At 44.0% G+C, this 22,800-nt stretch overlaps 1 protein-coding gene across 2 annotated transcripts in view; it reads left to right on the top strand.

Moving 5' to 3' along the window:
- Nucleotides 1-22,800, top strand: part of Slit3 (slit guidance ligand 3) — a 552,271-nt gene that overhangs the window by 141,948 nt on the left and 387,523 nt on the right. The window lies entirely within an intron of this gene.

Genomic DNA, 22,800 nt, shown 5'->3' with positions numbered 1-22,800 from the left:
TAGGATCTGGCCTTGAGGCTCAGCCCCGTGCCTTCCCCTGGCTTCCCAGGTGCATGACTCTCCTACCCCATGGAATGTGGCTACACTGAGATATAATCAGCAGAATTCCTCTGGCTTCTCAAGAAATACCCCTTTGGGAGGGAAAAGTACAAACAAGTTGGAAAAATGTGAATCTGGCTGCCTGCGCTTGAACAATTGTCCCATTGTAATGAGCGTGTCCAGTAAAGGAGGGGCATGATCAAATAACAGGTTTGTCAGGAACCATCTACCCTTAACCCTTAATATCACTTGGCACATTTGTAGGTGGGCATGTCAGCGTTACCCACTTCGTCTGCTCTGGTGGTTGTACTTGTCTGCTGAGCTATGCCACGTCTATCAAACTCTATGCAACATCTCCCTTCTAGAAATGTCAGAGCTGAAAATATCCAGCTGGAGTCGTGTGGTGTGCGACATAGATGGAGAGCCCACTGGTGAACCGGAATCCTCCGTGCGTACCAGCGCTTATTCACATTCTGGTTTAATGCCGGAAAAACGTCTTTCCGGACTCCAGTCTCAGGCATGGAAATCTGCATCTACAAGAAACAAAAATCTCCTGCATCTATCAGGAGTGGATTCATAGGCCAAAATTGTGTGGAAGACTGAGCCTAATTGTGGATTGTGTACATATAGTTTGTGACATGTTCATGGTTACGGAGAAGGATGCCCACATTTTGAAAAGAGGACTGGCCTCCTTTTTTCTTTAAGAAAGAAAGGCGCCTATTCACTTGGCTCTTCCTGGAGTAATCTGTGAGGGAGTAATGGACCCCAAAGCATGCAGCACCACATGTGAGAAGAAGCCAGCTCTCTAATCAAATAGACCAGGCTGGGCCCCAGTGATGCCTATCAGGAAGGCACCAGCAGCCAGCCCGAAGTCAGTTTCCTTTTACTTTGGGCAACCCTCTGGCAGCCTTATTCCCAAATGAGGAGAAAGCAGTTGTCAAGTATATTTTTTAAATATTTTTTTTTAAGAAAAGAATATTTTGAATGGTCCCTGGTGCAGGCCTCCTGGGGGTTTCCCACTTATATTTTTCAAAGCTTAGGACTTGGCAGCTCTCTTGCTTTTCAACTGGCATGAAATAGAGTGGAAAATATGCTTGATCCTCCAAGGTGTATCTGCGGAATGAAGGTCTGAGCTTAATAAAGGGCTGATGAGGAGTTGCATTTGAAGAACTTTAGGGGCTCCAGAGCAAACTGCAAAACGCCAGTGTCCAAACTGACAGCTCCCTTCCCCTCCTGCTACTGCCCCCTCACTTCCTTCCCTCAGGAACCCACTATGGTCCAAACTGTTTGGCTGGCTAAGCTCACATTATCCCCTAATATGCCTGTGCATCTTGCAGAATCGACATCTCTCTGGTATTCTGCCCCCCATAGTCCTAAAAGGTCTCCAACAGTCCCTAAAAGGTGAGAGCATATTCAGTAAATACAATTTTTAAAATGCATATGCGTGTGACAGTGGATTTATCTTTCTTCCCCTCCCCTTCCCTTTCTTGTCTCTCCCTTCCCTCCCTCATGCACTCTTTCTCTCTCCATCCCACTCCTCCACTGACTCCTTTTCCATGTAGCCACCCACCCATGAATCAATCCTGTATACATCCTTCCTCTCGTTCTTTAGTGAGTAACATATGGGTCAATTTTAATATTTCATCTCGAACCAACTTTCCAAATGGGGAAGGAAAGTGAAGCTCTCCAGACAGGGAGGGAGTTCAGAGGTACAGCTCCTGAGCCCAGTGGGCAGAGTACAGTGTCTGCTTCGGGAATAGAAGGTCAGTGGTGGTATTTAAGCATTGGGCAGGTCCTCAGCCACACCGGGCCCGTACGTGGATAGCCCTCAAGAGCTCTGTGACCCTGAAATTGTAGGTACATTCTGTCTGCATATTCCCGAGAATATGATCTACCAAAGAACATCACATTCTTAGTTCTTACAGCCACCTGGGAGTAAGCGATGGGCCAGCTGTGGTTTGACCTGTCTAGAGCCTGCCTCTTCTTCCCTGAATACTTGGAAGAAATTGTAAGGTAAGTGGGCAGTAACAGAGGCTTAGAGTCATTGCTCTCTGGCTGAGAATTCCAGCTCTACCCATTACCAACTTCGTGATCTTAGAATATTATTTAATATCTTGGTGTTTCAGTGGATGCAGTAAGAATATTGATTCCACTGCTTCGCTGAAATGTTAAATAGAGTAAATGAGGAAATGCATGTGAAACATAGAGCAGTGGGCATGGCATATCTAAGTGGTTTGGTCAGCATGCGTAATTGTAGCTGCAATCTCAGCTACTGAGAAGGATTGCAAGTTCAGGACCAGCCTGGGCCATTTAGCAAGACCCTGTCATAAAATTTAAAAATAAAAATAAAAATAAAAAGGGCTAGTGATGTAGCTTGGTGGTTGAGCACTTGCCTAGCATGTGTAAAGTCCTATGTTCAATCCCCAGTGCTGCAAACAAAGAAAATCCGTTAGTAGTCATTTGTGCTGTGGTGTGACATCCTAGAAATATCCATAACCCACAAAGCATCCATATGTTCTAAACCAAGAGACAGCAAACCATGGCTTTCAGCCAAATCCTGTGCAATGGCTATTTTTAAATAAAGTTTTATTGGGTTACAGCAGCCTCATTCCTTTGCATACCTGTGCCTGCTTTCCAGTTAAGTAATTATGAAAGGGACTTTATAGTCTGCGGAGCCAAAAGTATTTACTACCTGGACATTTACAGGAAAACATTTGCCAACCTCTGCCCTAAACAATTAGAAAATAATAAATAATGTATATTCTGCCCTGGAGAAAGACACGTGTATAAGGAGGTATAGACAGGGATCATTATTACATTATCATGCTATAGCTGGAAATAATCTACATGTCAATCAAAAGAGGAATGCTCTATTTCTGCTATTGCAGTAAAAAAGAATGCATTCTATTTATGGTGAGTAATGTGGAAATATCTCCACTAGGGATTGGTAAGTGAAAAAAAGCAAGGATGTTACCATTTGTGTAAAACATGCAAAACATATTGTATATTTCCTTCCAGGTCATATGTATATATGTAAATGCATAGAAAAGACTAAGGAAAACAGATTATCCAACACATAATGCTTGCCCTGGAAGAGGAATGGAACTTAGAGGTTTATATTAATAGAGACTGCAGCCCTATCTGTAATGCTTTTACAGAATGCATCATAAGCAGGACAGTGTACTCATGTATTAGTTGTTTCATTAAAGTTGATTGTAAGCCGGGTGTGGTGGCGCACACCTGTAATCCCAGCAGTTGGGAGGGTGAGGCAGGAGGATCACTGTGAGTTGGAGACCAGCCTGGGCTACATAGTGAGTTCCAGGTCACACTCAACTACATAGTGAGACCCTATCTCAAAAAAAAAAAAAAGAAAAAAAAAAAAGATTGTAAAGCTACTGTGTATAAGATGTAAGAAAAAAAAATGATTGTAAAGCTACTGTGTATAAGATGTAAGACATTTGGGCAGAGCCTTGACTGAAGGATAGGGGTAATTCTGAGAGGTGGGGTGATGAGGAACAAACATGATTGGAAAATCAGGGGATTCACAAAGGCAAAACTGTGAGGACTAGAAGTACAGTGATGGCATGGAACAGTGAAAACAGTGGTGTGGCCCTGTGAAGGGAGGAAGAGCAGTCTAACTGTCAGGAGTTTGGAGTGGCAAAGATAATTAGCACAGGGGAAGGTCATCTGTCACAGTGCAGGGCACGAAGAGAAATTAAAGAGTTACACTTGATGTCACAATAGACCACTGCGAAGAGAGGCGACAGGTGGGAAGACCATGGACACTTAGGAAGGCCAGCCAATCCTCTGCAATCTGTATATGTGTGTGGGGGGGTGTTCTTCTCGGTACTTCCTCACCTCCATTAATTTTTTAATTTCTTCAGATTATCCCTTGCAAGAAGGGGCCCAGAGATCTTGCTCCTCTTAGGGCTTCCCAAAACTGACTGGGTAGTTGAATTGGGCTTCCAGCTTTAGGAGGTGGGGGGAAAATATCTATTTCTAAAGTAGTTGCATATAAAATAGTAACATGTAGAAGTTCCAGTCAGATATGGTTTAGGTCAAAATTAGTCTGTATTCATATTTTTAACATGAAGTCAATCCAGGTGGAGAAGAAATTAGAAGTGTTTCCCAGGATGATGGACAGTTTTACAATGAACGCTAAGAAATTGGCCAGGTTAGGGGCTCTGGTGTAAAACAAGTGTGCCTTGGGTGTTCACTCGTAGGACAAAAACAAAAAAATAGAGCCAATAAAGTGTGGAAGACACAGAGATTATTTTTCCAAACTTCAACTTTGTGATTAGGTGGTGCCTCCAGTATAAGAGTCATAAGGCATCCTAGGTTCTCCCCAGGCTGGGGTCTACCAGCAAGCTGTTGATGTAAAGGACTAAATCGTCAATATTTAAGGTTTTCCAGGACAACGGTCTCTGTCACAAAGACCAGGTTCTGCTTCTGTGATGCCGATGCAACTATAGACAGGACAGGTAGTCCTTTGAATGTAGAGGTTCTATATCTATGGATTCAATCAACTGTGGATTGGAAACCTTTTAGGAAAGTTCCACAAAGCAAAACGAATTTGCCTTGTGTCAGGCCCTGAATCCACATGAACGAAGTGCTGTGTGTGTAGGCTTACTCTGCTTAGCTTCCGTCATCTCGCAGATCCTCAGGGTCTCTCCAGCATTTGTGTGAGTGTTTTTCACCTTTTAACTCGTTCTTGTGCTATGCAGTTAGCCTAGGAGGCTTTAGTCCTTGGAAACTTTTTTCTTCTCATTATTACCCAAACAATATAGCGTAACAGCTATTTACACAGCATTTGCATTGCATTGGATGTTATAAGTCATCTAGAGATGATTTAAAATACACAGGGGGAATGTGCGCAGGTTATACACAAAAATTACAGCATTTTACATAAGGGACTTGTCCATCCTTGGATTTTGGTATCTTTGAGAGTCCTGTAAATAAATAAGTGGAAATGGCTGTTTTCTATTAAAATTTTATTGATAAACCAGTAGCAGCCTGGATTTGGCCCACAGGGTCTGTCCTAAAGCAAAGATTCTATACACCTTGGTCTATGGTCTGTTTTGTCCCCAGGCTTTGCAGTTTGTTAAGAGGTGGTATGGTGAGTGCGTGCTAAATGGCAGTCACTGTGAAAACTGACTTGGGTTTTATATTTGGCACAACCAATGAGGGAAGCAACTAAATTCTCATCATAATAGATCAGTTGTTATAAAAACAACAACTGAACAATGCATGAGCTACTCTATTGTAAAACCCTACCTACTATAAATTAGAGAAGTGGAGAAAGGGCAGGGAGAGTTGTGAGGGTATTCAGCAAAGTCTAAGAAGATTTAAATGAATGACCACCTCAACCCTTGGGCGTTATCCAGACCTGAGCCAGTCTCCTTCCAAACGTCCACCTCTATTCAACCCTGGCTACAGAGTAGAAAGAGTAGGTAACCAAAGTTTCCCCAGTGTAATCAGTTGCGGGATTCTGCTGGACCTACTAGGATTGCTAAGCAAGTGGGCAACAAGACTGGAGAAGCCAGTGACAAGTACATGATCAGAACCTGTCTCGGAATGAATCCTGTAAAGAAGAAAGCAAGAGAGACAGATTCTTGATACTACTTTCCTCCCCATATCTAGCTGTATCTGGATCCTGTTAACTTTCATAATTTATAGTTATAAATAAGTTCCCATTATTCTTAAAACAGTTTCTGTCATTTGCACCTCAAAGAGGTCTGACAGATATATCCAACCTATCTTGTTGTGACAAGGAAAAATAATTGAAAGTCATTTTCCAGAACTCTGTTCCAGAGAAAACAGAACAAACTCTTTGCATTTCCTCTGTATACTTAGAAATAAGCCAGGTCGCACTCTGGATAAGGTTAAGTTCCAAGGCCTGTGAGTCCAGGTAAGTTGCTGTAAATGCAAATTGATCTATAAAAAAATAAACTGTGTAGGTGTCAGAGTTGCTAGACATCTGAAGAATTGGACTCAGAATAGGAGCAGGAAGAAAGGGAGATGGTACAGCAAAACCTCAAAAGACTGGGGCAGAAAGAAGGCTTCTACCCACCCTGGACACATCTGTAGACATGGGAAATCTGCCCTGGGATTGCTGCCCCAGAAATGGACTATGCTGTCATTTCTGTAAGAATTCTCTTTACAGTCACCAACACTGCTTTCAAAAGCCCAGGCTGGTGTGTTAACTGACTGAACCTAAGTCTCATGACTGCACTCTAACTGCAAAGGATGCTGGGAAAGTGACGATCTGGCCACTTAATATACTAGATTGGAGGGAAGGTTACACCTCCCCTGAGATTCTGAGTAGCAAAAGATGAATGGAATGGAAAAGATCCATTGTAGTCCATCTGACCTTACCTAGCAGTGCTATTACTCTTCATAGCTATCAACTCAGCCTCCTTGGCCTTTAGCGATGGCCACAGCTCCTTGGCTAACCCCATAACCTCTCAGTCACTTTTCTGGGCCATTCACTGACTTCCTAAAACACATTGCCCCCTGAACTATCAGCACTGGACAGTGGGATTTCCAGAAGGCCCTCGGCCTGGACCATGCCACCTGTGAGCAGACTGTAAATCCAGCCAGAGCACTGAGTGATAAGTAATTATCAGGACAATCCAGCCTCACCACAGGCCTTGAACACCTCTGCTCTAGGGCAGAAGGAGAGTTGGGCAAAGCACAGCACTTAGGAAGCCACAGGCCCCATCAAGCCTGCCCTTCATGTTATTTCCCTGTGGTCTCCCTGGAAACTAATCCCATCCTCTGGACGACTGCACAGCAAGTCAGCTTTCTCCAGTGATTGTCAAGGTAGTTTATCCCCTTGTTAATTAACTGCTCTGGGAAATGCTGTAGGACACTGTGGTGCTTAGCCTGCAGCTTGTTAACACAGGGGCTCCAGAAGAACTTTGACCTGGCCCATGGCTGGGGGATGCATGACTGAAGGGGAAAGCTGATCAGAAGAAGCCCTTTTGTTTTCCATGGCTCATGGTTCCTTTCAGGGATCATGGGTGATATAAGTAGGAACAATGAGACTAGCGGTGCCATTGCAGAGACTGTTTTCTGCCACCTAAAGCGGAGTGTGTGAGTCCTCTTTGCAGGACTTTGGGAGTTAGGGGCTAGTTTAATGGACAGAGAAAGCTGCAGTCTAGAGTCTAGATAAATGGCTCGAAATATTAGACTACGAACTTCCTTCTTTGGGAAATATCATCTGAAATAAAAGATCAAAGATCCAAGTGTGCCTTAAAAACTAAATTCGGTTTTATAATATTTATTCATCATCCTTGATGTGCCAGGCCAGTCACTATACTGACGGGTAGGGAGTTGTCTACCCAAGATATAATCCCACCCTCAGGGAGGTTGGTCCAGTAGAACAGATAAGATGGTCCAGTAGACTTCTTCCTCAATATAAAGGGACAGTGGGTCCGTGGGGGTCAGCAGGGGTGCTGCACCAGGATCACAGCGGAGGAGCATTGTATGAGTTTCCTGTGTGTATTGTAACAGATTACCACACCTTGTAATAAAACAACAGAATTGTATTTTCCCACAGTTCTGGAGGTCATAGGTCTGAAACAGGATATGGGCATGGCTGCACTCCCTCTGGGAGAAAATTTTCCCTTGTCTCTTCCAGCATCTGGTGGCTGCCAGCATCCCTTGGCTTGTGGCTACATCACTCCAGTCCCTGCCTCCACCTTACCTTTATACCACCTTTTCTCCCATGTGCCCATCTCTTGCTCCCTCTCTCTTACGAGGACACATGGCCTTTAGGACCCAAAAACCCTAGGATAAGCTTCCCTCCCAAGCTCTTTCATCTGATCACATCTTTTGTGACATAAGGTAAAATTTACTCTTTGATCGTATAAAGTAATATTCAGAGATTCTGGAGATTAAGAAGTGAATTTCCTTGCAGAGTTTCATGTTTCAGCTCCTCAAAGCCCCTAACCCAGTCTGAGGTGGTGTAGAAAAAGCTTCCTGGAGGACCTGGCTTACGGGTCTTGGGCCTACTTGCTGGTGACCCATTCTTTTACCTGCTTCTTGCTTCTCTCCTTCTCAGAGCATTGATGTCTGCAAGCTGTAGCTCCCAGACTTCCTCGTCAGCTGGCTGCCAGCTGGGTCCTGCCATTTATGGGAGATTGCAGGAGTGAGCACTTGGAGGGAGAACTGGTATATTTCTGCCGCTTCTCTTTTGTCTTGTAGCCTCTCTTGTGGTGGCAGTGTCTCCTTGGTAATTCCATCTCCTCCCATGTAGGTCCTTGGGCTGTGTACCATCGCCTGTTCCATTTTCCCCTTCATCCAAGACTAGGAAGAGTTTCCAGCTACTGCTTATCTGCTGTTTGTCAGCATCCCCTGCCAGCCTCCTAGCAACTCTCACCAGCATAAGCCATTCCTTGCATTAAAGTTCTCTGTGGGGAGTGCTTGAGGCATTTTCTTTGCTAGGAGAGAGCCCTATGGTTCCTTAGCTCTTGTGATCAACATAATGCAGAGCTGACTGCACCAGAATCCAGACCCGTGTGTTCTACCTCCACACTCTCGGGTCCCACCCCAGAGATACAGTTAGCATTTCCAAGGGAGGGCAGAATCTGTGTTCTTTAGAGCTCCCTGGAGATTTTGATGTATGGCCAGGTGTAATATTCTCTGCTCAGTTCTTTGAAAAATGCTCATTTTGGTGCATATCTGCAATCCCAGCACTCTGAGAGGCTAAGATGAGGATCATAAATTTGAGCCCAGTCTGGGCAATTTAGTGAGACCTTGTCTGTCTCAAAAGGTTGTAGTTTAAAAAAAAATGTAGCTCAGTGCAAAGGCCCTGGGTTCAATCCCCAGTACCTCAAAAAAGGACAAAAGAAAAATGCTCATTTCAAGTTTTGTTTCAATGTCATTTTTGGTCCACTTTTACCATATTCCTTTAGCTGGTTTTGTTTATTCCTAGGTTAGTTGCAAATCCCTGATTCATAAATACTGTTGCCATGGAAAGGGTTTTATGCTATGATTTCCTCTCTGTTTTTGTTATAGTGGTAGCTGTTGTTGCTATCATAGCAAAAATAGCTTCTTCTGAGAAAAAACAGATGGGCGTGGAGGGCGGTATGGATCTCAGCCTTTTGCAATTGGCTGGACAAGCCGTTTATAGCACACATTTTGTTGCCTGAAACTCTGGAAGTGCTGTGAACTACCTGGTGAAGCTGAGAACAACCTGGGAGGAAGGATAGGTGTTTCACATGTAGGGACACATGGCCAGCCCCCCAACACAATACAAAGTACAACTGCTTAGTCCCCACTTCTAGCAACTCTCCTGTGCTTCCTACTTTAGAGAATATGGGGGGGGTCGCTGGCTAACAAAACAGCAGTGGGAAACTTTTATAAGTACAGACAGTCGTAGACACGAGCATTGAAGAGCACTCTTGCCCTCCTACTTTCCCTGACCCATCTTCCAGAAGCAAAGGAAGCCTCCAGGTGGTCCAGGAAGAGCAGAATATGGGAGGATGAAGAGATGGGCAAAGTAGGGTGGGATGTCAAGTTAGAGAACATTGTTTCATGTTATTGAAAGCATTTGGAAAATATCTTAGGTGACCATGTAATATCCCCCAGGGCAGGCACACACCTCCTCCCTTCAGCTGGGAAAGCAGGTGATACCTAATAACACACTGAAGTAAAAGCTACGCAGATGCACAGAGGCCCTGGGAGCAGAATCAGTAGGGACCCTGCCGTTTGTCCCCACAGTCCTGCAGGCAGGCCCTGCTCTGGCAATCAAAGGCAAGAAATAAAGATGTGCCCTCAGACTCCCTAGCCCACCCACCAGGGGATGGCAGCATTATCCACCCACAGCAGAATCTGTTGGACATTTCTTTCCCCTCTCACAAAACAGTCATGTCACCCCTTTCTGGACTCTGTCCTCTCCTCTCTGCCACATACCACTTAGGATGCCTTCCTAACAGTGAGTTGTTCTCCAACTCTGTGGAAGAAAGGCTGTTGTTTGGTTTGGTTTTGCAAAAGATATGGTGCAAAAGGTCAAACTTCTATGTATTTATTCAATTTCTGGATTGCTGATGCTCATTGTTGGGAGGTAACAACTAATTCCGGAACTATCACTAGTTTACAGACCATATTTTGAATAGTGGTGACCCACAGTACTTTTTATAGGCCTTTCTCATCTTCACCAAGCTTGCATTTTTATACTACCCAGCACACAAAGACTCCTTTTCTGGATATTCCATCATCAGAGAGCAGTGAGAGGTTGTTGTTGTTATATAAGTTGAGCACTTCAATTAGAACTTTGTACTAATTCTTATTCCTACCAGAAGGAACTAAGGGGTCCAGCTTTATTGGACTCTCTTGCTAGTGTTGACATAAGTTTTATGATTTTTATTCCATCCTTCCATGGACAATCAAGAAACACTATCTCTGTATAGTTCTTATTTGCATTTCTTTGATTTCAAGTCAGGCTGAATATATTTCATATATTCATTTTGCAAATGAATTTTCAGGCTCAGTGGTTCAAATAACCATTAGATATAGATGAAAGAATCTCATTGATATTATATTCCAGAACATACTCCTTAACTAGGCAGGTACCCGGTGACTGGAAGTTTGGCTACCACTTGTCCTTGAAGAACCTTTACTTAAAGAGAAATTTTTCTGAGATCCAAGCGATTAATTTCCTTACATATTTCTAGAATTTACCACAGTGGCTATAGATTACTGGGTTCCAGTCCTTGCTGCTTGCTGTCCTGTAAGTCACTTGTGTTTTGTTCATGTGTAAAATGGGGTGACTGCCCTGCATGACCGCTAAGCTTTGTGTTCCTTGGCCTTGACCATTCATTCTCACAGGAGAGTGAAATCAGTCACATAAGTGCTGGAACTTCTGGATGACGTTGTGTGGTTGAGAATGGAAGAGCTGTTAGCTACAGAGGAGATTCGACATGTCTAAGGAAGCTGTCTATGGGGAAATTAAAGGTCTCTGAGGAATGACTTGGGGAGCCCCCGTAAAAACATGATGGTACTAACCCTGGGGCTTCTGGGCTGCTGCACGGAAGCTGAGTCAGCTGGAGACCAAAGATGCCAGTTGTGGACCAGCATCGAAAGAGGGCAAGATGCAGCTCCTTGACAATTCCCATGTCATTTCTGCCTGTGGTTTGAACACTCCATTTATCCAACTGTGAAGATCATAGAAGGAATTTGCATGAACTCACGGACCACTCTTTGTTCTAGAAACTGTAGAGAGGACGGTTCTGTGTGGGCACTATCTACTGCTTGCTGGTCTCTTTAAGACTTCAGTTCACCTTTCTGAGCTGGGGCAGGCTATGTTGGATTTGGGGACTGACACCAGCAGTTAGTTCCGAGTCCTTCTTATTTCCATTTCATTAATTTTTATTTAGGCTTAAAGAGCCATGCATGTGGCCTGAATTTGAGGAATTGGGGTGGTTCTGGACGATTAAAAAACCCTTTAAGTTTTCCAGGTTATCTCTGAGTGGAGCAAGACCATAGAGAAAAACTCTTTTTCCCTCTTTTATTGCTGTAGTAGTTGAAGTGATTTCAGTGGGATTAATTGACTGCTGACATGATTTGCATTTTATGGCCCAGGTCTGCTCATTGGGTCAGAATATGTCATAAAAGCAGAAGCCCAAGATTGCTGGCAACCTCAGAGACAGCAGGCTGCTCCACAAAGAAATTGGACCAAGTGTTCTCATTCTTTGTAATTCGACAGTATAATAAACCATGTGTATTTCCAGCCAACCTGCTCTGGTGCTGAGAGTAAGGTGATGCTTTTCCAGAAACACGGGAAACAATAAAGAGTGAGCAGAAATTAGACTGCCGGATTCCAGAAACCTGGGGTCTAGGGAGAATTGTGGATGGCAACACAGTAAGAGCTACGTCAAATCCTAAGTAGAAATCTAATCTATGCATTTCTGCTGTTGACCTTGTAAAAAGTTTATAGCTGTGGATTATTGTGGTCTACAGCAGCAGGGATTACACCCTTGTGCAGGGAGAGGCAGGTAACATTAATGGGAGAAGTTGACCAGGGCCCCAGGGGAAGGAACTGGGTGCCTCTAGCCCATAGGGGGCCTTTGTGTAGAAGCTAACTTGGCCCAGCTTTGATTTCAGCCTTCTGGGCCCCTGACCCAACCCAAGGGAGTGCCCTGCCCTCCTGAGAGAGGGCTGTCCTACTCAGTTTTAAACAAGGTTTATCAAGCAGGTGTGTGGATTCAGTGTTATTATAGCTTCTGCTATTTTTATTTGTTTTTCCAAAGAAACTAGAAATCTCATGAGAGAGAGAGAGAGAGAGATCGATCTCCATTTTTAAATGGAAGCCACAGCTTCAATATTTCATTTCCCCTAAATACTATTGGAGTCAATCTACAAGCATGTGTAAGTAGTGAACTGGCCTGGAACTTTGCAGACTTGGTACTATAGCACTATTGAAAATGAGTTGCCAGTATCCCAAGCCACTGCTAATTACAGGGAGGAGGGTTGCAACAAGGAACTGAGGGTTCTAGAATTATTGTCTTTGATTTTAACCATGGGCACATATTTGGAGAATAGCATATCCAAGCATGATCCTGTTGAGACTGCTAAGGTGGAGACTGGTTTCTAAGAGAAGAGATTAAAAACCCAAGGAAGTGAGTTGGAACAGTTTATGAAGGTAGGCAAGCAGACCTAACCTGGAAGGACAGTTTTCTCCTCTGTGGGGATAGTAAGTAGTCAGTAGTGAGCTTTCCCTTTCTAATTGCCAGACAGATAAGAAGAATTTCAGGTTGGTCTCCCATGGGGTGTTAAGCACTGGGACAAAGAGTAGCAATTCCTGGAGGGTGGTAGGCAAGTTACCTCCCCAGGCTCTTAGCAAAGCAGAGCGCTGCCCAGAGGCCTGTGCCACAGCCTGCAGCCCCACAGTGTTTGCACTTCCCTGCTGAGCCCTGATTGAGTGCCTGTAGATGGCTAATTAAACGCTGAACTGACAAACACCATGCTGCAGAGGGTCTCTTTTGAAGAGCAGGAGTTCACAGGGACAATTTCCTGTTCCCCAGTTTGCAACCCCAGATCTCATCAGTTTGGGATTGTGTTAAGTTTAACTAAAGCATACTGATGGCACTCAACACCAAGAGCCTTTTGCTGGAAGCTCTCAGCCTAAATTAGTGGTGATCTGTTTCTTCCTGCTTTCTTTTTCAGGTGTGTGTACTTTGGAAGAAGAGGGAGATGTTATACTAGTAAATTTTTCCTTGTTAACCCAGAATCTTATTATATAACTCTATTAAAATAACAGGTACATATTCCCCCCCCTCTCTATATATATATGCTACCAAATATATCTGACAGATATGTATAAATACCCATAAATCCAGCCCTCATACCCTTAGGTCAATGTCCATGGATTCAACCAACCATGCATTGTGCACAGGTTGTATGCAAACACTGTCATTTTATATGAGAGATTTGTGCACCCTTGGGTTTTGGTTTGAGTATGGGGTCCCAGAACCCATCCCTCCTGAATACAGAGGAACAACTATAATTACATCCAGAAACAGAGGCAATAATGAGGTTAGTTTGGCTTGGAATCTTTGTGTGCCTCATTGCTCCATGGGGTGATCACTTGGTTCTCAAGCAGTTCTCAGAGACAGTGTATCATCTCACTGGCAACCAAGGGGACCAAATTCTTATTTTGCAAAAGATGTGTTGCCTATGATACATAATTTAATGAAGATCAATATATTTGCTTCTGTGATCACTTTATTTGCTTTGGAGCTGTAGGAAAATTTTATAAGTTCCATTTTGTAAGTATAGATTTGCTCTGCACTGAACTGCTGGGCACTCATTTGTCAACAGTCATATGAGGAAAGGAGCAGAGATAAGCTTTGCCAACAGCAGTATAAGTTACAAGCTGTTGCTGATGTAAGGTATCAGTCATAGTCAAAAGAAAAAGAGTGTATTACAAAAGAGAAGTGGTAAACACCATCACATCTTTATCTATAGCTTTTTTATTTTTTTTCTGTGGTTGCCAAGTTACATAGAACCAATTAAAGGGCAAGTCATAATAACTCTCAACCTTTTGGTACTGGTCCTGTCATTTCTCCCATTCTTCCATGTAGAAGTAGGTAGGTAAATAAGTGGATGGATGGGCGGATGGATGGATGGATGGATGGATAGATAGATAGATGGATGTAGATATATAGACAGGTGAATGGATAGGTAAAAAGAGAGGCAGACAGATAGTAATAGATACATAGATAAGATTTGCAGACGGATGGACAGATACTTTTCCAAAACCCTGGGCTTTGGGTTGGAAAGAGCAAGGTATAGAAAGTAGTCAAAAGGCCAACACTTTACCAGTTTTCAATTTAGTCAGTGGAGGACACAGATATGTTATATTTTAATAAACTCTTAATACTCTTCTGGAAATAGGTGAGGGATGCAGTATTTAAAAATAAGTACTCTAAACTCATCTAAACTAGGTATTTAACTGGAAACTTAAATGGAAGCTCTGTAGGTTGGGAAACAATGTCGGATCGTAAAGTAGGAGTTCTGTGTCTTCAGTGTCTGAGTTTCCTTGGAAGCATGAAGAAGCAGCGGTTTGCTCAGGATGGCCATTGCCCAAGGATTGTTTTGCTAAGCTAGTGACAGCTGTCAAGTCTTAGCTAAGGACATTTACTGTGTTACCTTGTGCATAACCCTATACCTCCCCAGCTCTGTCTTGCTCATCTATAAACTATGTTAATAATAATAAGGATCTCAGCACTTTCCCTGTTTGAAATCATAGTGAAGATATGCTACCCTGTACAGAACTCATTGACTGTCACGGGGTATAGGGCTCAGGAGTCACTTCAAAGGCTGGCTCAGCAACTGTCCAGCTGCGTGCCCTTGGGCAGATCACTCAGCTCCTCTGAGCTTCGCTGCTTCATATGAAAAATAGGGTGGGTGGCGCCATCCCGCTGGTGTAGGGAGTGAGACAGTCTATGCAGAGGAGCAAAGTGCAAGTCTGGCCCAGAATGAATTTTTTGATAACTTTTGGCTCTTGCTACCTGCTTTGAATATAATTCATTCTATCCAACACCCTACAACCAAGGCCACTGCCCCTATCCATCTTCCTTCCTCCAGCTGCCTGCTGAAAAAGGGTTCTTACTGCTGAATGGAAGAGCATCCAGTGGCTTCTGGGACCTCCCAAGAGCATGTCCTGGGGTCCACCATCCCTTCTCCAGGTCTCTGATGGAATAAGGTCCCCAGATTTCCAGCTGCTCCCTAACATGCCATAAAAACCCCAGTAGGAAAGAGCCCCATTAGCACCTGCACATCTGGGGACCCTTGTCAGCAAAACAGCCAGCAGCTTCTTGCTGACACCCCAGGGCTTGGCAGGTTTACTGAGGCCCTTCACTAGGATGAGTTATGGGCCTGTGGCCAGGGAACCCCTGCCTGCCCTGTGTGAAATTTTCTTCCTTTCCCCCTCCCGAGCTCCTTCCTGCTTGCTGTCCACCCACCACCCTTGTTTAATGAAAGCAAGGCCTTGCACCCTCCGGGGGCCCTGGGGCAAGAGGCAGAGTTCAACTTGAGAAAATTGTGTTCTTGAATGGGGAAGGCACCTGGATGACCAGGCCTGGTCCAGGCCTTCGGGAATTTGCAGAGGAGCCTCCTGTCTTTCCTCAGCACCCAGGCTATAAACAATACCCTATAGCCAGGAGGGCAGGGGGATGATGGGGACTCAACCTCTCTGTGCAGCTGTTCCAGTCCTAAGCAGCAGGTCAGTGATTACTCACTGGCTTTTACAGGGTACCTGCCTTTTATGGTGTTTTTTTCTTCTTTTCTCATTAATCCTCTGGCATATTACAAATGATTGTTCAGAGAAGCCCAGTGCAGATCCTCCCTAGAGCAGTGGTGCTTAAGTTCTGTGCTTGCAAATGACATGAGAATCTAAGCATACCAAGGAAAACCCTTCAGCATGGCTTACTTGCAGCATGAGGGATGGGTGTCAGACAGCACGTAAATGCTCAGTAAATGGTAAATGCAAATGGCATCACTATCACCACTGACAGAAGCTCTCTCCTTAACCAAACTGTAGGCAGGTTCTTCTAAGGCCTCTTTCTCAGTAGGCCCTGACCTTGTCCATTCTAAATTCAGGTTTAGCAGAGTCCTGTTCAGTGGATCCAGCAAATACCCCACTAGGCTCGATGCTTCTCCTTGGTAACTTTCCATCCCTGTCCCCCACCTGCCCCTGGACTATAAATCTCCACCTGGCCTTGCAAGTGGAGTTGAGCTGAATCTGGCACCTCTGTGCAAACCCCGCTGGTAACAATTGCACTGTGAAGAAGTCTTCTTCTTCGTTTTTTTTTTTTTTTTGGTTTTTTGAGACAGGGTCTCACTATGTAGTTGAGACTGACCTGGAACTCACTGTGTAGCCCAGGCTGGTCTCAAATTCACAGCAATCCTTCTGCCTCAGCCTCCCGAGTGCTGGGATTGCAAGCATGAGCCACCATGCCCGGCTTCTTTACTACTTTTAACAGGTGTTGTGGATAGTTTTCTTTTCCTCTTCCTCCTCCTCCTCCTTCTCCTTCTTTTTTTCCTCTTCCTCCTCTGTGTTAATCAGCTTTCTGTCCCTATGACAGAATACCTGAGATAAACAATTTAAAAGAAGAAGTGATTTACACAGGTTCACTGTTTTAGAGATGCACGACCAGTTGGACCTGTTGTTGTGGGCCTGTGGCAGCCAAATACATCACAAGGGGGAATGAGTGGTAGGGAGCTGCTCAGCTCATGGCGGCTGGGAAGTGAAGAGGAGGAGGGAGGGCAGGGGCCAGGCTCCAAGGTCCCCTTGTCACACACCCCTGTGACAACTTCCTTCCACCAGACCCTGTTGACTAAAAGTTTCAGTGGCTCCCAGTGGCACCGTCAGCATCAGCTGGGAACTATGCTCTCAACACAGGAGACTAGGGTGATATCCCGGGTTCAGACTCCCCTTTCCCTTCCTCTTTTTCTCTTACAGTCTTCTTTCTTTTGCCTTTTCCCCAAACTTCCCTATTTCATTTCTGACCTTGCTGTCTTGGTCTGCACAGCAGGGACCGCCTGAAATTGAAATTTTCACTATCTAGAGACCAAGGATGAGAAGGCTTCTTTGTTTAGCTAAAGGATGTAAAGTCTGACAACAACAAAAGTAAACAAAAAACAGAGGTAAAAGGAGGCAGGTATAGAACAACGTGCCTCATCCCGTGCATTCTCTGGCTTCACAAACACTGACCAGACCTTGGCGTGAAGCTTTGGGCTATTTGCAGCCTTTGCTGTCCCAGATAAAAAAGAAGGAATTCATCAGTGTCTTCGGATTCAGCAGGATGGGGGATCCTCTCTCTCTCCCTCACTCTCTCTTTCCTCTCTCCCTCTCTCTTTACTCTCTCTTTCCTCTCTCTCCCCTTTCTCTCCCCTCCCTCTCTGTCTCCCTTCCCTTGCCTCTTTTCCTCCTACCTCTTTCTGCTGTTACTTATCTATGGAGTTAAGGAGGAAACTTTTTCTCCTGGTAGGCCCTAGAATGCCATGCTATTAGAAATCTTGAAATCTGGAGTCAAAAATTATTATGGGTCTGATATTGAAGAGATCAATTAATTCCTCTAAGCCTCAGTCTCTTTACATTTTAAAAACAAACGGGGCCAGGGATTTGGCTCAGTGGTTCTGCCACCTGCCTCACAAGCGCAAGGTCCCAAGTTTGATCCCCCCCCAAATAAAAGATAATGGGAATATCTGTTAACCATAAGACCCTTGAGGACAGAAATTATGTCTGTTTTCTTAGGCTTACTTTTAACTTGGAGTATTTGAGATGATATTGGTGCACAATTAGCATTCAATAGATACTGGAGTGAATACATGCTATCCACTTACTGATTTGAAATTGTTTATTGAGATACTGTGTGTTAAAGCACAAAGACATGCATGGTAAGGAGACCAGTCTGTTTTCACTCGCTGGGTCTGTGATTCCCACTTAGTGATTTGGCTGAACTGCTCATCTATAAGATGAGGATGAAAAGATTCACTTTACTGGTAATGAGTATCCGAAGAGAAATATATTTGTGAAGGTAACTGTCAGGGTTCCTGGAGTTCATCAGGTACAAGCCAACAGTAAACCCAAAGGTGAGGTGAGGAGGAACCTAGAAGCAAACAATCAGCAAACAAAAAACCTAAAATAAAATACAATAGAAAGAAGAATAAAAATCAGGGGACATAGAAGAGGAAAAGAAGGATTTTGATCTTTTTCTCCCAAATCCATCCATTTCTTACCTTCTCAGCAGTTTGGGCTGCACTTGGGAAGCCACTGAATTTGAACATGAACACCTGATGGATTTCTGTACTTTATCATCTGATATAATTACATAGAAGCAGTGGGTGGGTGGTTCAGGTCAGGAGTAGGCAGCAGATACACCAGCATATAAACTTTGTGGGTAAAACAAAGTGAATGGAGGCCCCCAGAATTGCTCCTAAAAGTACAAGAAGGTTTCCTAGGATTCTCCACCCGATAGACTCAGTGGAGTCTAAATCCTATGGGAATTGGGAGTTGTGATTGTCAATCACTCAGCAAGTCAGCCAGCAAACTGGTTGAGGAGACTGCCCAAGAAAATAAGCCTAGAAAGTGCCATTGATTTAAATATTATTCTTTTACAGTGACATTTTCATTTGTAATACTTAAGGGGTGGACATTCAGTCTGAACATTTGGAAAATGGAGAATACACCTTTAAGCCTATATGGGATGTTCTTCCATGAACATTTTAACTTATAACCCTCCAGGAATGTATGTGTAGGCAGTTGCTCTTCTTTTGGTGGCAGCAGTGTAAAACTGGGGTGTATTTTTATGTTCTCGTACTTAGTCATCCCAACACCTGTCAGTTCAACATTTGATTGACTGTCTAGCGAGGCCTGTATTCAGTGAAATGAAACAAGATTCTGTTTCAGATTCGCTCTTTTCAATTTCTTGAATTTAAAAAAAGGATATTCTTTGGAAAGGTTGTTAGCAATATTCTGCAGTCTCCTCCTAGATGTTCCAAGGCCTGAGCTACAAAATGTTCCCTTTCTCTGTTTAGCTCTCGAGATGAATTTCTTCTGTCACCTTAGGTTAAGTATGAGAGCAGGGAAAACCTGATTCTGACCATTGGTTTCCTGGCAGTGTTCTCTAAAAGGAGATTTTAAGCAAGGTGTAAAAAGAAGTGGGGGGCTGAAGAGAAAGAGAAAGGAAAAGAAGGTAGAAAAGGAGCTCAAAGGCAGACAGTGTGTCGGGGTCCACTTTTGTTGTTAGAACAGAATACCTGAGACTGGATAATTTTATAAAGAACAGAAATGCATTTTTGGACAATGGCAGAGGCTAGAAAGTCAAAGATGTAGGCACCAGTTTCAGGTGGAGGTTTCTTCTTGTCTAATCGCATAGCAGAAAGTGGATGAAAGGGCAAAGAGCACCCACTCCCATGAGCCCTCTCATAAAGGTATTAAACCCCCTTGGGGGCGCCTTAGTCACCTCCTATGGGCTCCAACTCCCCTTATTATTACACTGCTGCATGGATTTTAGAGAGGACACAACATAGTACAGTGGAACAAAGAAAGGAGAAGAAATCCATAGTGTCATTTTCCTCTGTTTTGATGCATGCAGTAGTCAATCGTCTGACTAATATTTGTCGAATACTTACTATTTGCCAATCTAGCTAATAATCACAGGTTCCTGGGCAAATTTGGGTCCTCATATATAGTCTTTTTGATCTTGTAAGTTTGAAAAAGCCCTCAATATCCCTGATCTTTGAATACCACTGTTCATAAACTATTAGAGAAATGTGATTCATCTTCTTTCACATGGCCCTTTAGCAACTCACTTTGACCAGAGCTACACCAATCTGGCACAAGAGTCTCACCAAGCCATCCTCTCCTACATGAACTCCGCTGAGGGTCTTGCCCTTGGTGGACCTCTGCCGGAAAGTCTCATGCTAGAGAACTAAGGGCCAACTTTGTTGAGGGACTTTATAGTAACACCTCTCACCACACTGTGGCTTCTCAAAGAAGGTGGAGTTGAAGTTCATCACCTTATCCCAAGATGTGGATACCTTCCTGCCACCTCTCTGATCTGGACTCATTGTATTAAATCCCACTAAGACAGACATCATAGATCCCTTTGTCAGTAGAGAATCTGTCTCTGTGAGCATGGCCAGAGAAAGTACTAGTGAGACCTGAGAGGCAGGAAGAACAGGACCAAATCACTGTAGGGTTTTGCTGGACAGAGAATGGGGACTCTGAGGACAGTGCTGATGTTAATTAGGTTTACTTCCTTCTTCTGTTTGTGTTGAAGAAGCTGTGTCTCCCCAGTGTTCTTCCCTTAAATGAGCCAGGCTCAGCCAATCCATCATAGATTTTCTGCAAGGAAAGATTTCATCCAGCCTACTGTAGAAGACCTAAAACATAGAGCCTTTTTCTCTTGCTAGAGTTTTAGAAGGGAATATCTGAACAAAATGCCCTCAACTTCACTAAATGTTGGGACATGGCTTTCATTATTTCTTAGCATTTGGATGTGCGTATACCAGCAGCACAAAAGAAAGCTCCAGGGCTTTACTCAGCTGTAGTGCAAAGAACCTTATTCCAGCCTCCAGTATGTCCTTTATTGTCATTGGGTCAAGAAAATTAAACACAAAAATCCTGACATCAACAGATCCCCTCCTCCCTTCTCTTCCTATCAGAAGCACGGTTACTTTACTTTCTGGTAGAATGAGAAAAGATGACTAAAATGTCAAATCCAGCCACCATCCCAAAGTGTCTGGTCCAAAATGAGAACTAGGATAACACCATCAATCACTTCTAGGTTACGAATCATGACCCAGCCATAAGCAGAGCCTCTCAGTGATGAATTATGTTTATATCTGACTTTCCTCCCTGACAGCCTTTTGCAGTGAGTTTCCTGCATTATAAAACTACTCCAGATGTGAGAGCTGCTCAATATTCAGGCTCTCAGACTAATTAATTCTATCACTAGATGGTGATTAAGAGGTCAACAGTGATGTTTCCAGAGAATATCTTCTGTTTTCTCAGTGGCAAGCTTGTCCCAAGGCTGCAAACCCCTCAGGTGTTCTGGAACTGAAGGGCCAGCAGGTGCCTCATCTCACTTTGAGCCCTTGATCCAGATGTTTGGAGCAGGGCTGATCTAGGAAAAAGGCCACCATTTGGTCCCACTGGGGTAACTTTCAGCTCCTTCGGTAAACCTTCAAATGGTGTCAGTGTTCCTTCTTAAAGAATACTCATCCTGGTACAAACACAAAGGATGCTGAGGTATAAGCCCAAGTGGGATTGCTTTAATTTTTAATTCCAACCTTAGGCCTGTTTCTTAGGAGGTAGTAGAAATGTGAGACCTCCACAAAGTTACTACCTTTTGGAAGTTCTGCTTCCTCGACTGTTAAACTGGGTTGCTGATGGTACTTATTTCATAGGTTGTGTTTTAGGAGTAGATGAGTTATTATATTAAAACTTTTGGGATATTTCCTATAATGTGAAAATGCCCAGTAGATATTAGCTGCTATTATCATTAGTGTCATTTATACCTGAGCTGTATCACTCAGAATTCCTTGCTTCAAGAATAAGATTTAGCTGGAGCCATCGCTCCAGCGCCCAGAGGTAGCCTGGGCCCCAATCCACCACAGGAAGGAGATCCACACCTTCTCCCAGCCTGGCAGCTATAGCTCCAGCACCCAGAGGTAGCCTGGGCCTCTATCCACCATAGGAAGGAGAGCCATGCCTTCTCCCAGCCTGGCAGCCATAGCTCCAGCACCCGGAGGTAGCCTGGGCCCTGATCCACCACAGGAGGAAGAGCCATGCCTTCTCCCACCCCAGCTGCCATCGCTTGAGCGCCAGGAAGGTAGCCACACGAGCACCCCTGAACTCTACCCCCCGCACTCTCAGACCTCCTGACTGCGCCAGTCTTTGGACCCATTCTGCAGAGGCAGAGGTGGTCATCAAGGGTATTTTTCTGAATTCCCAACTTTGAACATCTTTAAAGAAAGGTCATGGGAAACCTGTAAGAGAGCATTGTGGAGTTCAACCATTCAGAAGGTTGGGGAACTCAATCTGGGCCTTGCAGCCTGAGGTCAGTCAGCGTCATGGGGTTCAGCCATCAGCTAACTGACACCAGGGGTCTAGCATCCTCACTCTGTCTGAGCCATTAAATGGTAAATACACTATATTGAATTTTGTTCACTACAGACATGTTCTGGACTGCTTCTTGATTTCAATTTAATTCAAATGATTTAAGGGTGATAGACTAGTCACTACCACTGGTGGTCAGGTTCCAAGTTGTGCTTGATCTTAATCTGCTGCTGATTGTATCAGTTGGGATAAAGCATTGCGGTTGATTTGATGAGCTGTTTTCTCTGATGTTATGAAGATGAGAATGTCTGTGGGTCGTTAGAGACACAGAAGCTAGGGCACAACTATATCAGGAAGATTTGGGTGATAACCCAGAGATTAAACCAAGGTCAGTCCAACAACAAAAATAAAAATGAGAAAACACTTAAGCAAGACACAAGGACAGACTTCCAGTTCACCAATGGCAAACAGTAGGGCAAATGAGGATGAAAAGGCCAATAGTGAACCAGCAGGACACCCTGAACTCAAAGCACAGGAAGTAACAAAACAGATCAATCAGGCTCTAGAAAAATTCAAAACAGAAATAATGTCCCAGATAACCATAGAGATAGTGAGCAAAATGGAAGTTGTGATTCGAGTCTCTAGAGCAGAAACTGACAAAAAAATAGATGAGCTCAGGACCATGA

The sequence above is a fragment of the Fukomys damarensis genome, unplaced genomic scaffold, assembly GCF_012274545.1.
Source record: "Fukomys damarensis isolate Sample0158 unplaced genomic scaffold, DMR_v1.0_HiC HiC_scaffold_9, whole genome shotgun sequence".
In the NCBI taxonomy this organism is placed as follows: domain Eukaryota; kingdom Metazoa; phylum Chordata; class Mammalia; order Rodentia; family Bathyergidae; genus Fukomys; species Fukomys damarensis.
The sequence above is the reverse complement of the archived record's forward strand: the minus strand, read 5'-3'. Positions and strand labels throughout refer to the sequence as shown.